The sequence below is a fragment of the Pelobates fuscus genome, chromosome 5, assembly GCF_036172605.1.
Source record: "Pelobates fuscus isolate aPelFus1 chromosome 5, aPelFus1.pri, whole genome shotgun sequence".
NCBI classification, from domain to species: Eukaryota; Metazoa; Chordata; class Amphibia; order Anura; family Pelobatidae; genus Pelobates; species Pelobates fuscus.
Window position 1 is genome coordinate 121,682,230 of NC_086321.1, and position 16,236 is coordinate 121,698,465.

At 41.4% G+C, this 16,236-nt stretch overlaps 1 protein-coding gene across 4 annotated transcripts in view; it reads left to right on the top strand.

Moving 5' to 3' along the window:
- The window catches only part of LOC134612583 (chemerin-like receptor 1), a 115,879-nt gene that overhangs the window by 49,263 nt on the left and 50,380 nt on the right, over positions 1–16,236 (top strand). The window contains exon 1 of one of the 4 annotated variants that reach the window (XM_063456972.1): positions 1,633–1,728. The exons of the other annotated variants lie outside the window; for them this stretch is intronic. The gene's annotated coding sequence lies outside the window, so the exon portion shown is untranslated. Of the gene's footprint in view, positions 1–1,632; positions 1,729–16,236 lie in introns of those variants that run through there. 4 annotated transcript variants of the gene reach the window in all.

Below are 16,236 nucleotides of genomic sequence, written 5' to 3' on the forward strand. Positions count from 1 at the left end.
GCTCAATCTCCCGCAGCTGATGTGCATTGCAGCCCTGGCAGACTGTTAACCATCCTCTGTTATCAGATCAGGTGCTGGACATTATTAATTTATCCTTGAAACACAGCACCAGGGTAAGATATAGGAAGATGATAGAGGAATTCAAAGAATTGGAGGTGTCTTTCAAATTTACTTCTAATGGGTCTGACACCATTCCCTTAGTTTTAGAATTGCTAGCTCTTAAATTCCATTCTGGGTTAGCGGTCAGTACCATCAAGGTTTATGGGTCTGCTTTGAATTTACTTATTCCTAACCATACCAAGATTATTCTGTATTCGAAATTATAAAAGGGTTATCGGTCTGCCGACTAGATACTCCACGTTATAAAATTTCCTTAATTCCTTGGACAATGCTAGGATTGATTTAAGATGAAATGCTATCAAGTTGGCTTCTCTTTTGCCTTTAGCCTTGGCAGTTAGAGGAGCTGAGTTAATCCAAATCCATATTTCAGAACTGTGAGTTCCACATTATACTTAAAGGGAGACATAAAACTCCTCATATTTTCCCAGGTCCGGTGGAATTAAATTTGGTTGAGGATCTGTCTGAACTAGGCTTATGTTTAGTCAGGCTGTTACAATCTTACCTTAACCTATATGCTGCTACCAGAAATTACATTAGTCACTTATTTATGACATCAAGGAACACCCTTTAGTCCAGCCAAAGTTAATATAATTAGAGAAAGCTTTGCTAGGTAGTTATGCTCATCCCTAAGGCAATGGAAGTGTGCAGATCATAGATTCCCGTAAACTCTGTTTACTTCTGCTAGTGTGGGATTTACTATAGTAGCCTACATAGCCAGCTGTGTATACGCTCACTAACTTCTCCGTATGAAACAGGAGACAGGCATTGTCTGGCGCTTGACTAAAAATGCCACTCGCAAGTATTATATGGTGATAAGTAAAAAATATGAACAAAGCACTCCAATATCTATGAGTGTTAGTTTTAGTGTTATTAATTTACTGAACTGATTTTTATTACTTTTTAATTCTGTAGCAGTTTTATATTGTACATGGAAAATAAGATGTTTTTTGTATATTGAAGAGTATCTGTCTTGCACCTTTTTGATTATGCACTTTAGTGAATGCTGTTTGTGTTCCAATTTTTTGTTCTCACATATGTTGTCACTTTTCAATTGATAAATGATGTATCAATCACTATTATTGAGGGTGTTACTCCACCTTTTTGGCTTAGTTGATCCTCTATTAATATTAAGAATGTTTGCATGTGTATAAGGTTTCACAAAGGCCTTTAGGAGCTGAAACGTTACCAACTTACTGGGCATCCTAAATAAAGGTTCACACACTTTGTCTTGGCAACTTGCTTTGGATTGAAAATATTGATAGAACACACAACACTCGTTTCGATGCGTACATCCGCACTTCTATCAGTTCTGGTTTCAATCTTAGTACCACTGCTCTTTCCTATTACTTGGTTATTTTTCCACAGAATAGAAGATTGAACAATCAGGCACTTTTAGAATGGACTAGAAGAGGGAAGTGAAATTAAAGGACGTATAGTTTGCGTTAAGACAAAACCACTGTGTTAAAAAAAGCACATTCATATTTACACTTCCAGCATTGCAGCAGATGACAGTCTACTGACACTTCCAGGATTCACTGTGTCATGTAGCTCTGCGACACACATTCAGAAGATTATAAAATACCATTAAGAAGCAAGCAGTCAGATAAGGTAATAGCATATTATTGGGACTAAATATTAATAATTTATAGGGTGATTGTAAATAATGTGTGAGAATTCATATTTTGAGGATAATGATTCAGAAATAGATTCTAAGGCTTAATTGGTGAATATTCTATTCTAGTATTAATCTAATAATTAGACATCCCTTTACCTTGCAGTCTAACTCTAAACCAATCTACAGTTTGTAGCAAAATGCACGCTTCTTATCTTCTGGGTTCGCATGGATGTTCCCCAGTCGTCATGTGTTATATGAAGTTAATATAAAGGATTACCAGTATTCAACAATATGTAAATGCAAGGCAAATCAGAAAAAAATTATTAAAATAAATGAATTATAACTATATTTATAATTCTCATATTTACTAACAGCCAATAAAATGTGGCTATTTCCACCAAAAGGAAATATAGAATTTGGTATAATATGGTGTTGGCTTTAAAATCAGCAATTCTCACATACAAATCTCATATAAAATGTAGGATTCACAAAATTATGAAAAAGTGAATTTCAGCCTGACTCATTGTCAACGAATCGTTTCCAAATTGGAGAAATTTAGACTGACCCAGATTTGCAGGCAGCCAGCTGAAAATGTTATTCAATTAAGTTTCTACTTGGGCATTTGTTCATAATTCTCTTCTGGTTTTTAGCCATTTGGTTGCATTTAGACAGGTTGTATTGTAAAAACTGAAGATTGATAATGTCTAGCTTTTGCATTCAGAAGATACATTCCCTGACGCAGGTCCCTGATTGTTTCTGCTAATCTGGACATCAGCAAGTAATACTGATTTGTGATGTATTTTGTATTCAAATTCTGAGTCATTTCCGTGTAAATTCCATGGAGATTTTGGTCCCTGACTCTTGAGTCAAACTTGCTTAAATTTTGCTCACCATGAATGTAGCACTGTTGCTATGTTGTGAGATGTAGTTGTATCTCAGGAACATTTCAGCATTATCAATAAAAAAACATTATTTACAATGTTGGAGTGTTTAAAATGTCATTTATATTACTGACAAACCCCCACCCACTGCACTTAGAATTAGTCAACGGATCTGTATTCTACTGGCAAGAGGGTCCCTTGCACAACCTCGCAGCAGCTCTGCTTCACCTTACAGCCAATCGACTGCATCTCAGAGAGATGTTCTCGGAAGCAGTACACATGTGCAGCCATTGCCGCACTGCAATGGCATTGAAGCATTTAAAACAATAAGGTAACACTCTGCTAACCCCTCTAATATTATTATTATTATTGACATTTATAGAGTGCTTTATAATATTATAAAGGGGGAAATTTACCAATAAGTGAGACAATTACAAACTATTACGGATTTGTAGCTCTCCTTTAAATATGCAGCTATGATTTGTAAGCCACACCACAATTTCTGGGCATATTAGCTTCTCTGGCAAAAGAAACATCCAAAAGCAAAATCACTTATTGCATGACAATGACCATGGACATGAGACTATGCATTGTACGCCATGCCACACTGGCCGGGTACTACCTGGATATAGGGACCAAAATACTCAGTCAATAGTAGGGCTGCATATTACAATGCATTGAGAATAAACAAAAGAGATTTTCCCATCTCATCTATTTAGTATAAATGTTAAAAGTGGGTTGCCATCTGCACACAGCTGTTTAGTGAACACTTCCCTGTGGAGCAGTATACTATGAGAGTGAATGGAATGGAGTCAAGGAATTGATAGAGAAACCTGATCTACTAAACAGGAGCAAATAAGGGAAAATACATGTGGAATGGAAGAGGTTTATAAACTAAGAGCAAATTAATTCAGACTGAGAACATACACAAATGTTAACAGATAGGCTGTTGTATGGACAAACATGTGGATAGACAGACAGACAGACAGACAACAGAAGTACAGATAGATAGATAGATAGATAGATAGACAGACAGTGAACAACTCACAGAAATGTACAAGTGACGTGATGTAGTCCCTAATACACAGCTGTTATTCACATTGGCAATTTTAAATGATTTTTTGGTGAGATTTTCAGGGTTTTTTTTTTTCCTTTGAAAACATGTCTTTGAAATTGCAGTTAGAATTTCCTCTAAGTACACACCCTAACGCAAAGTACTGGGCATTGCCATGATGTGAGTAAAAAAATCACCTAAATGCCTCTAAGATAGAGCAAGAGAGATGGTTATTAAAAAACAAAATAATAAAAACAATTAATAATAATAATAATAATATAGCTTTATTTTGAGCTAAAACAATGCTGCAATAATCCTGCTACTCGTTTCTTAATTTATTTTTATGAAATGCAAATGTTAGATGAGAGGATGAGAGATCTAAAATAAATTTTCCAGCAATAGAGAAAAGAAGATGAGTTTGCATTTATTTAAAACTAATCATGTGATTGTGAAGTACTAGAAATGCATAATGTGGATCATCTGGAAGATTGTGACATCTGTTTTACAAGATTACGATGATTCATAAACTTGACATCCTGATAGATTATCTCACCTAATAATAATAATAATTATCACAGTCATTTCATAGCATTTTTCTCCCCGTGGGAATGGTTATTATGAGTGTATAGTGAGATTTGGAAAATCAGAAACTAAAAGAGTAAGAGATTACTGAAGACGCAAAATAACTTGTAAATCCTTGACTGACAGACATGAACTCATTTGATGCCTGCAAAAATAAATGTTTCTGTTTGAGGTAATTTACGAATCCTGGAATTGTACAGAGGTCACTAGTAAAGTGTACAACTGTAGTCTAAATGGCTTGTTTTTTTTACCTAAAATTTGAAACTCCCGTTTTTCGCAATTCTGAATTGAGAGAATGACATTATTAGTTGTTCATCATGGGTATCTCTAACTAAAAAGTGCAAGAGTTTTCATAATATATCATTTTTAAGTGTAGCTAAATTCCCAGATTTTACTATTAACATGACGTAAAGTCATGATTTTATTAAAGACACGGAGGCGAGTATTATGCATAACTCTTTCTTTATTTCCTCAGCAGCAAAGATAGAGGAATATGAATATTGTAAAAAATGAAAGAAAAAACAGTATAGATACACAGGCAACCAATCACATAACAGAGGAAGTGAGTATATAAGGCCTGTGTTTCCCACAATCCCCCTCTTTCTTGCGAAAACCGAAGATCAGGTAAGAAGAACGAAATCCAACTTGTCCAGAACAGTAAATGGTAACCAACCGATAACATCAAGCTAAAAGAGAGAGAGAAATATGGTAAAATCCAAACTCCAAACTGTAGACTTACCAAACAAACTGTAGGCAATTCAATGAGAGAAAACTTGAATCAAAAACATAATGTCGATATCTCCAATCATAGAAAACTGGAATCTGAAAAACATAATGAAAATCATTAATATAACATATAAATGACATGCGTAAATCACAACAAAAGACAGACCGAATTGAACTTACCCAAAGAGTCCAATAGCATCTCATCCCAAAAACCCACCTCGGGAGGGTGGGAGGGAATAATACTCGCCTCCGTGTCTTTAATAAAATCATGACTTTACGTCATGTTAATAGTAAAATCTGGGAATTTTATTAAAGACACGGAGGCTCCTATTATGCAAGTTTAAAGCTGTGCTATCACCTGAGATGCGATATGTTCAATAGGTCTGAAATAGAAGTCGCGGAAGGTCGATTCCCTAGACCAGTCCGCTGCACGCATGATGTCCTCCAGTCGACAGCCGACCGCGGACGCTTTTGAGGCCATGGCACCCCGAACAGAGTGAGGCGTAAAAACCGAAGTGTCAATACCCGCTGAAGACAAAAGCCAGCGCACCCAACGCGCCATAGTCGGAGTTGACACAGGTCGATGAGGCGCTTTAAAAGACACGAACAAAGGATGTAGGTCCAAGGAGCGGATAGATTGGGTAGCATCCAGATAGGCCTTCAAGCAGTCAACCGGACAAAGAGCCGGACATTCTGGGAACCTAGGGTACACAAACGATTTGGATGCCGATTTTGTCCTTCTGGATATGTTGAAAGCGACACCTTCTGGGGTAAAAGCAATAGCGTCCCAATCAAGGGCTCTAACATCAGACACTCTTTTACACGATACTAAACAGAGAAGCATCACTAGTTTGGAGGACAATTGCTTGAGGCTCAGTTCATGATTAGGGTACCATGAAGAGAGGAACTGTAACATGATGTTGACGTCCCAGAAGACCGAGAAACGGGATCTAGGAGGGCGAGCGAGACGGATACCCTTGAGGAGACGACATACAAAGGGATGTCTGCCGACTGGTGAACCATCCAGGCCACTATGCCCGGCCGAAATCGCCGAGCGGAAAAGGTTGATCGTGCGGTATGCCTTGCCCGCATCAAATAACAACGTGAGGAACTCCAGGATCAGATGGAGAGGGGCAGATACGGGATCCACCGCCCGTTCCATGCACCAATTAGACCATGATTGCCATGAGGCCCGGTAGGCTGATCTCGTACCGGGAGCCCAGGCGTTATCGAGGAGCAGGAGAGTCGACCTCGGAACATCCGGGACAGTCCAGGTTCCCCTGAAAGGAGCCACGCTACCAGAGGCAGTTGCTGCATAAGCACCAGGCCGTGCGAGTTCCCGTCCGGATCCAGAAGCAGATCCGGGAAGCTCGGAATCAAACGGGGGTAGTCTATTGACAACTCCAACAGGCGTGGGAACCAAGGCCGAGATCTCCACAGGGGAGTGACCAACGTCAGGCAACAATCGTGGCGAACCAACTTCGAAATCGTTCGGGCGATCATGTTGAACGGGGGAAACGCATACAGGCATCCCGATGGCCAGTCTTGGAGAAATGCGTCCGTCGCCACAGCCGCCGGGTCCGGCCTCCAGCTGTAAAACTCCGGTAGTTGAGTGTTCAGACGGGACGCGAACAAGTCCATCCTGAACCGTCCCCATAGCTTGTCTAAGCTTTGGAATACCGAAACGTGCAAGTGCCAGTCTCCCGAGCCTCTCAAATGTCTGGAGTTCCAATCCGCGTCCGAATTGTCTAGACCCGGAATGTGTTCCGCCGTCACTGAGACATTGTTGGAAAGACAAAATTGCCAAAAATCCTTTGCCAACAGGGCTAACATCCTGGACTTGGTGCCCCCGAGATGGTTTATATAGCGTACCGCCGAAACGTTGTCCATCTTGAGGAGAACGCAGCAGTTCGCTCGTCTTGGGGTAAGGCTGCGAATCGCGAATGCCCCTGCTAAGAGTTCCAGGCAATTGATGTGCAGGGATCTCTCTATCTCGGACCATCTGCCTCCGGTGGAAACGCTGCCACAGCGAGCACCCCAGCCGTGTAAGCTGGCATCTGATTCGATCACCACGTCCGGGACAGAACCGAAGATGGCCCTTCCGTTCCATGCCTCCATGTGTGCCAGCCACCACGCCAGCTCGTCCCTGGATTCTTCGTCCAGTTGTACCCGAGATTCGTATGAATGACCCGACCGGAGGTGCGAACCTTTGAGCCTCTGGAGGGCACGATAGTGTAGCGGGCCCGGGAATATCGCTTGTATGGAGGCCGCAAGGAGGCCAATAATCCGTGCCAATTGTCTGATGGACAGGTCTGATACACGAAGCGCCCTTCGCAACTCCTTCCGGATGGCCTTCACTTTCGAGTCCGGTAGGTATAGAAACTGGCGGACGGAGTCCACCTTGAAACCCAAGAATTCCATCGACTGAGCGGGTTCCAGGACCGATTTGTCCCAGTTGACCATGAAACCCAGGTTCTGAAGCAGATCGATCGTCCACCTTAGATGTACTAGGAGATGGTCTCTGGACTGGGACATGATTAGAATGTCGTCCAGGTAAATGATCAACCGCACTCCACGGGTGCAGAGGAACTCCATTACAGGCTTCATGATCTTGGTGAAACACCAAGGAGCCGAGGAGAGGCCAAATGGTAGGCAGGTAAAGCGCCAACGCCTTCCGTGCCAGGTGAAGTGTAAGTAGTCTCTGTAGTCCACCGCTATCGGGACCGTGAAATATGCGTCCTTCAGGTCCAACTTGGCCAGCCAGTCTGACTGCCGAAGGAGGTCCCTGAGGCAGTGGATACCTTCCATCTGAAAATGCTGGTAGCGGAGGAACGCGTTGAGAGGGCAGAGGTTTATCACTGGACGGACTCCGCCCCCTTTTTTCGGTACCAGGAAGAGATTGCTCGTAAAGCCCGGGGCGGCGAACGGCAATTCTTCTATGGCGCCTTTGGACAACATCTCTTCGACCTCCGCGGAGATCATCCTGTCCTGATCTGGGGGAAGAGACAGTTCCCTGGGGACATAAGATTGGACAGGTAGAGATACAAAGTCCAGGTGATAACCTTTCACACATTGTAGGACCCAAGCGTCCGAAGTAATACATGCCCACCCTTGGTGGAACAGAGCCAGCCTCCCCGCTACCCGCCCGTGAGCGACAGGGGAAGAAAGGGTACTCACCATAAGGGCGTCTGCCCGAAGCGGCACCGCGGGGGTATCTGGAGCCCCAAGATCTCCCTCTGGCCGGGAAGAAAGGAGGCGTCTTTGAGTCCTGAAATCCCCGGGACGGGAAAAAGGAACCTCTGGAGGCACGGAATGAGCCTCGATAACCACGGCCGGGTGGACGGTTCCTGCTACGCCCGGCCCCTCCAAAAACCTTGGGCGCGAACATGCGCTTCATGTTCGCCTGAGCCTTGTCTATGGCCGTAAAGGTCTTAACGTATGACCCTAGGTCCTTAACGAAAGAATTACCGAACAGGACCCCCTCTTCGGAAGGGTCCGGCTCCGCTACCGTCATGGCAGCCAATTTCGGGTCAATTTTGAGGAGAATTGCCTTGCGCCTCTCAGAGGACATGGCGGTACTAGCGTTCCCCACTAGGCATATAGCCCTTTGTACCCAACCGATGGCTACATCAATGTCCAAAATCGAATCGCCAGTTCTAGTGGCGTCCAGCAGCTCGTAGAGCTTTGAAAGTGGGCCCAGGGTATCCAAGATCTTGTCCTGACAGCCCTTAAGGGAGTAGTCTAGGCCCTTTTTGGATTTCCAGCCTGATTTATTCAGGAACTGGGCAATTTGGGGGTCAATATCGGGAGTCTTGCAGGCCGAGCCCGGGAGGGAAGGCCTGGGGCACTCCGCCCGCAGCTTATTGCGACCTTCCTTAGACAGGGGGGTACGCATGCGTCTGGCCACATACTGGGCTATGTGTTCTGGGGGAACCCATTCAGCTGACCGGGGATGGCGGAGGTCGTCGGGGTCAAACAGGGGGTTACCCTGAGGGTCAAATAACGCTTTACTATCCCCAGCGGGGTCCTGAACAAGGCCCTTAGTAACGGTAGAGGAACCCGAGGGGGTTACGCCCGTAGGGGGCAAATCCTCGTCCGAGCCATCCTCATCATAGGAGTCATACTCCATAGCGTCAGACTCATTCTCCACACTCCTGTCGGAATCCGACACATCATTGAGGGCTCTAGCCCGTTTCCATAATCTAGCCTTTTTAGCCCGGCCAGGGGCTCTTTTGCGCGTGGTATGCGCGCTGTCTGTGACCGCGTCAAGCGAGTCCATCATGGCAGGCATAGCCTGCATCGGGGAGTGGGAGCTGACGTGTTTTGCCTTAGCCCTTGCCTTACGGGCCCCAGGCATGGCGGGGGCTGGCGGGGGGGTCCCATCACCCAGGGGGGAGGGAGCCGCCAACGAGGGCAAAAGCATATTCTGCAGAGATTGGGAAAACGATGTGGACACCGCTCCCATGGCAGAGGCAAAGGCCTTCTGCAAGGATGAAGCCATAGTGGCGTCCAAGAGGGCATGGAATTCCTGAGAAGCTATATTACCCCCTGGAGCATCCTGAGAAAAAGTGCCAGTAGGGCCTACTTGCCCTTCATCCTTGTCTTCCATAATGGTAACAATTACTCACAGATGACTTCGGAAAGGGTATGTAGAGCAACAGGGTTGATTAACCCACGAGAACAGGGAAAGATGCTGCTAGGTGTGCCAGGGGACCCAGGGAACGGCAGAGGCGGACAGCAGGCAGACCGCGAGCCGCAGAAAAAACAGTGGTGTCAGCCGCAAGTAAGCTCCGCCTCCAAAATGGCCGCCGCACGAGGAGGCCGGCGGATAGCTCTCGCGGTCCGGACCTACTGGGGGAAGGGGCGCGTGCACCCTATCCCCGCGGCACGTATGCCGAGAGGGCGAGAGACATGCAGCCGCGGTCGGAACGAACAGACCGCGGCAAACAGCCGCCCGCGGAAAGCTAGCGAGCGAGCACCCAGCGGTGAAAAAACAACCGCAGGGGAAGCAAGGGGAAAAATCTCCTCCGCGGAGAAAAAACAGTAATAGAGGGATGGGAAACCCACTAGGCACACCAGGAGAGAAAACGTTAAATACACAATCAAACGAGCAAAGTGTAAACAGCAATAAAATTCAATAAAATCAATAATTGCTGAGAACATGTAGAGCAAGATAAAATACTTAGCTGATCTGAGGAAGCAGCAAAGAAAGAGGGGGATTGTGGGAAACACAGGCCTTATATACTCACTTCCTCTGTTATGTGATTGGTTGCCTGTGTATCTATACTGTTTTTTCTTTCATTTTTTACAATATTCATTTTCCTCTATCTTTGCTGCTGAGGAAATAAAGAAAGAGTTATGCATAATAGGAGCCTCCGTGTCTTTAATAAAATTCGATTTTATGTTCTGCATTCTAGGCATCAAAAGAGTTATACACATTTTGACAAGAGAATGGAGATATAAGAAATGACTTAAAGGAACACTGTAGTCACAAAACAAATTTAGCCTAATGAGGCATTTTTAGTGTATACTCCATGCCTCTGAAGTTTCACTTCTCAATTGTCTGCCATTTAAGAGTTAACCCCTTAAGGACACAGCTTCAGAAGCTTGTCTTACGCTTAATGACACAAGCAATTTTTGCATTTTCTTGCTGTATGCGTTCAACTTCAATTTGCATCTCTCTCGTTTATTGCACCGACGCATATTATATACTGTTTTTTAGAGGACAGAAAGGGCTTTAATTTGATGTAAAATATATATATATACATTCTTATTTATTATTAAAAAAATACAGAGAAATGCAAAAAAAAAGAAAAAAATTGTGTTTTTTGTACAGTTTTTGCAATAATAATGTGTGCCTAATTAGTGCAGGTTAAAGAAAGTAATTAAAAATAAATTAATTTAGTTGTTCTGATTTACAGAATATATAATGTGTCTGGGATTTTCAGTTTTTTTTGGTAGTTACAGGTCACAAAGCACAAGGAGTAAAATAAACTTTTAATATGGAGCGATTTTAGAATTTGGTATGTTTGTCTTGTAAGCTTAATAGCCATAAAAGAAAACAAAATTGCCACACAAAAGTATATATTTATATAAAGTAGACATCACAGGCTATTGTCCTAAGGTTGTTTTGACACTTTCTAAGTAGCCATTTCACCGCCAATCTCTGCTAAACATTGGAGTAAAATTTAGTATTTTGGGTTTTTTGGCACACAAACCTATAACAAAGAACTTCTCATGTGTATTTTGTAAAGTTGGTGTGTGCTATTCCTGTACAAGGTTTTATAATGTGTTCAGTTACTTCTGCTGAGTACAACGGTACCCCCATTGTATTTCTTTGGCACTATTTCGTGAAGCTACAGTGCCATATAGGAGACCTGTCTGTTTCAACATTTACAGTAGGCGGATTTAATGGGCCTATGCTTCAATTTGGGGTATTATAGCAGTTTGACTGTTCAAAAAAACCTCACAAAGACCTACCATTTGTAAAAGTAGACACCTCAGGGTATCTCATATGGTGCATATTGTGCTTTAACATGCCCCCATTTTTTCACCAATATATGCCAAAGTATGTGGTAAAATATAATTTTGGGCATTTTTTACATATGGATTACATTTTTGCTGGGCATTTTGTACATTTCATATGTGCCACTAAGTTCAAACCCCCCAAATTATGCTCAGCTAAGCCTTCGGAGTAAAACAATATGCCCAATGTATGACCTAGACACTATTTTGTGAAGTTACACTGCTGTAAAAGAGACATAACAAGTTAAGGTTTTTAAGTGTGAATTTTCATGGAGGGTTTTGATGCGTCCGTGTCCCACTTTGGAGCACTTGAGAAGGCTACATATTACAACTACACTATAAAGGCATACCATTTCTTAAAGAAGACATCCCAGGGCAATTCAAAAGGCATTTTTTGAACCTTAGCGTGGGATCATTTTTCCGCTAGCTTGTACCAAGTGTAGTGGTAATACGCAGTTTTTCTGCCTTTTTGACACACAAAGTGAGTTTGCGCAGTATATTTTTCAAACCTTATGTGTACTACGACTGTATAATACTTCATATGTTGCTCAACTATAATGGCTGAGTACAGCAATACCCCTGTATGTACCTTTGCCAGGTATATATGGACATTGAATATGGACATTTGAGACACAGCCATTCCAGTTTTTTTCAAACTTTGAATTTTTACGCTGTGTCCATGTCCCATTTTAGAGTATTTTACAAGGCTATATAATCCAATTACTCCTTAAAGGCATACCATTTCTTAAAGAAGACATCCCAGGGTAATTCAAAAGGCATATGTTGAACCTTAGCGTGGGATCATTTTTCCGCTAGCTTGTACCAAGTGTAGTGGTAATGAGCATTTTTTAATGTATTTTTTTACTTTGTAAATCTTTTTTTACTTTGTAAAACTTTTTTTACTTTGTAAAACCCGTTTTTAAACTTTTTTTTTACCTATTAAATGTTTTACATTTTCTTATCTTTTTTGCACTTTTACATTTTTTTCTAAACTTTTCTTTTACCGTTAACCCCTAACTAGCAGTAAGCAGCACTAACAGTAAATTCCCCATTTTCCCATAACTCCCACCCACCCCAGCTATCAAAATATATAATTATAAAATATTTTAATTAATTAATTAAATAAATTGAATCCCTGAGGGTTAAAAAAATAAATAAAAGTTAGTCCTCAGGGGTTAAAAAAAATTAGATCACAGTATAATACTGTGATCTGTATGTTGGCAGGGAAGGGGTTAATTTTTATTTAGACTGGGTAAAGTGGGGTGGTATTTTTTTTTCACTTAAACGTTACTAAAACAGTTAAAAACATATTTTTTTTACCTTTTTAAAGCTTATTTAAAAAAAATGTAACGTTAACCCCTAATTAGCCTAAAACAAAATTCCCCAATTCCCCACTAACTTCCACCCATCCCAGCTAGCTAAATATAACATTTTTAAATATTTAAATTAATTAATACAATAAATGTAACCACTGAGGGTTAAAAAAATGATAATTTACCATCAGGGGTTAAAAAAAAAAGAAATCAGATGACATTAAAATGTATACCCTGCCAATTGATCACTGTAGTCAGTGATCAATTGGCAGGGAAGGGGTTAATTTTATTAAAACAGGGGAAAGGGGGGGGTGGGATTTAACTTTAATTTTTTTTTCCACCAGGGGGCAGGATCAGTGAAGATCCGTCTCCCTGCACTTCACACAGAACCCGGAAGTGCAGGGAGGCGGAAGGTAAGTACATTGAGCACATGTGCTCGCTCTGACATGCTGTCAGAGCGGGCACATGAGCTGGGGCAGCCCGATCGGGTGCTCCCGGTCTGCCTCTAATACAGAGGCAGACCGGAGCACCGTTAACCCCGCGATCGCTGCAATTGCGGCGATCTGGGGTTAACTTTAGTAAATGACGGAAATTTTCCGTCAACGGTCCTTAACTGAAGGACAAGGTTGACGGAAAATTTCCGTCACCGGTCGGGAAGGGGTTAAATCAATTTTGTGTCTGTTTATGCAGCCCTAGCCACACCTTCCCATGGCTGTGACTGACAAAGCCTGCAAGAAAACAAAATTGTTTCATTTTCAATCAGATGTACCTTATAAACTGTATAAACAAAGTAATTGAACTCCTAAATGACAGAGAATTGAGCAATGGACTGCAGGGGCATGAACTGTACACCACAACTGCTTAATTAACTTAAGCTGTTTTGGTGACTATAGTGTCCCTTTAACCCCTTCCCGACCGCGGACGGAAATTTTCCGTCAACCTTGTCCTTCAGTTAAGGACCATTGACAGAAATTTCCGTAATTTACTAAAGTTAACCCCAGATCGCCGCAGCATGTCAGAGCGAGCACATGTGCTCAATGTACTTACCTTCCGCCTCCCTGCACTTCCGGGTTCTGTGTGAAGTGCAGGGAGACGGATCAGTGATGATCCTCTTCATCCTGTGTAAAAAAAAAAAATTAAAGTTAAATCCCATCCTCCATTTCCCCTGTTTTAATAAAATTAACCCCTTCCCTGCCAATTGATCACTGACTACAGTGATCAATTGGCAGGGTATAAATTTTAATGTCATCTGATTTTTTTTTTTAACCCCTGAGGGTTAATTATTATTTTTTTTAACCCTCAGGGGTTAAATTTATTTTATTAATTAATTTAAATATTACAAAATTATATATTTAGCTAGCTGGGATGGGTGGAAGTTAGTGGGGAATTGGGGAATTTGGTGTTAGGCTAACTAGGGGTTAACGTTAAAAAAGTTTTAAAATAAGCTTTAAAAAGGTAAAAAAAATGTTTTTAAATGTTTTAGTAACGTTTAAGTAAAAAAAAAAAAAATACCACCCCCCATTACCCTGTCTAAATAAAAATTAACCCCTTCCCTGCCAGTTGATCACTGCCTACAGTGATCAAAATACAGATCACAGTATTAGACTGTGATCTAATTTTTTTAATCCCTGGGGATTAACTTTTATTTTATTTTTTTTTTAACCCTCAGGGGTTCTATTTATTTAATTAATTAATTTAAATATTTTAGAATTAAATATTTTGCTAGCTGGGGTGGGTGGGAGTTATGGGAAAATGGGGAATTTACGGTTAGTGCTGCTTACTGCTAGTTAGGGGTTAACGTTAAAAGTTTAGAAAAAATTTTAAAAGTGTAGTGTAGTGTAAAACATTTAATAAGTAAAAAAAAAAGTTTAAAAACGGGTTTTACAAAGTTTTACAAAGTAAAGTTTTACAAAGTAAAAAAATACATTTAAAAATGCTCATTACCACTACACTTGGTACAAGCTAGCGGAAAAATGATCCCACGCTAAGGTTCAAAATATGCCTTTTGAATTACCCTTGGATGTCTTCTTTAAGAAATGGTATGCCTTTATGGTGTAATTGGATTATATAGCCTTGTAAAATACTCTAAAATGGGACATGGACACAGCGTAAAAATTCAAAGTTTGAAAAAAACTGGAATGGCTGTGTCTCAAATGTGCCCCTTCAATGTCCACATATACCTGGCAAAGGTACATACAGGGGTATTGCTGTACTCAGCCGACATAGCTGAGCAACATATGAAGTAGTATACAGTCGTAGTACACGTAAGGTTTGCAAAATATACTGCGCAAACTCACTTTGTGTGTCAAAAAGGCAGAAAAAATGCTTATTGCCACTAAACTTGGTACAAGCTAGCGGAAAAATTATCCCACGCTAAGGTTCAAAATAGGCCTTTTGAAATACCCTGGGATGTCTTCTTTAAGAAATGGATGGCTTTATGGGGTATTTGGATTATATAGCCTGGTACAATACTCTAAAATGGGACATGGGCACAGTGTAAAAATTTAAAGTTTGTAAAGAACTGGAATGGCTGTGTCCCAAATGTGCCCCTCCGATGTCCACATATACTAGGCAAAGGTACATACGGGAGTATTTCTGTACTCAGCTGACATAGCTGAGCAACATATGAAGTATTATACAGTCGTAGCACACATACGATTTGCAAAATATACTGTGCAAATTTACTTTGTGTGTCAAAAAGGCAAAAGAACGCTTATTACCATTACACTTGGTACAAGCTAGCGGAAAAATTATCCCACGCTAAGGTTCAAAATATGCCTTTTGAAATACCCTGGGATGTCTTCTTTAAGAAATGGTATGCCTTTATGGTGTAGTTGTAATATGTAGCCTGCTCAAGTGCTCCAAAGTGGGACACGGACGCATCAAAACCCTCCATGAAAATTCACACTTAAAAACCTTAACTTGTTACGTCTCTTTTACAGCAGTGTAACTTCACAAAATAGTGTCTAGGTCATACATTGGGCATATTGTTTTACTCAGAAGACTTAGCTGAGCATAATTTGGGGGGGTTGAACTTAGTGGCACATATGAAATGTACAAAATGCCCAGCAAAAATGTAATCCATATGTAAAAAATGCCCAAAATTATTTTTTACCACATACTTTGGCATATATTGGTGAAATAATGGGGGCATGTTAAGGCTCAATATGCACCATATGAGATACCCTGGAGTGTCTACTTTTATAAATGGTAGGCCTTTGTAGGTTTTTTTTTTTTTTGAACAGTCAAACTGCTATAATACCCCAAATTGAAGCATAGGCCGATTAAATCCGCCTCTCAAAATTCTACTGTAAATGTTGAAACGGACAGGTCTCCTATATGGCACTGTAGCTTCACAAAATAGTGCCAAAGACATACAATGGGGGTATCGTTGTACTCAGCAGAAGTAACTGAACACAA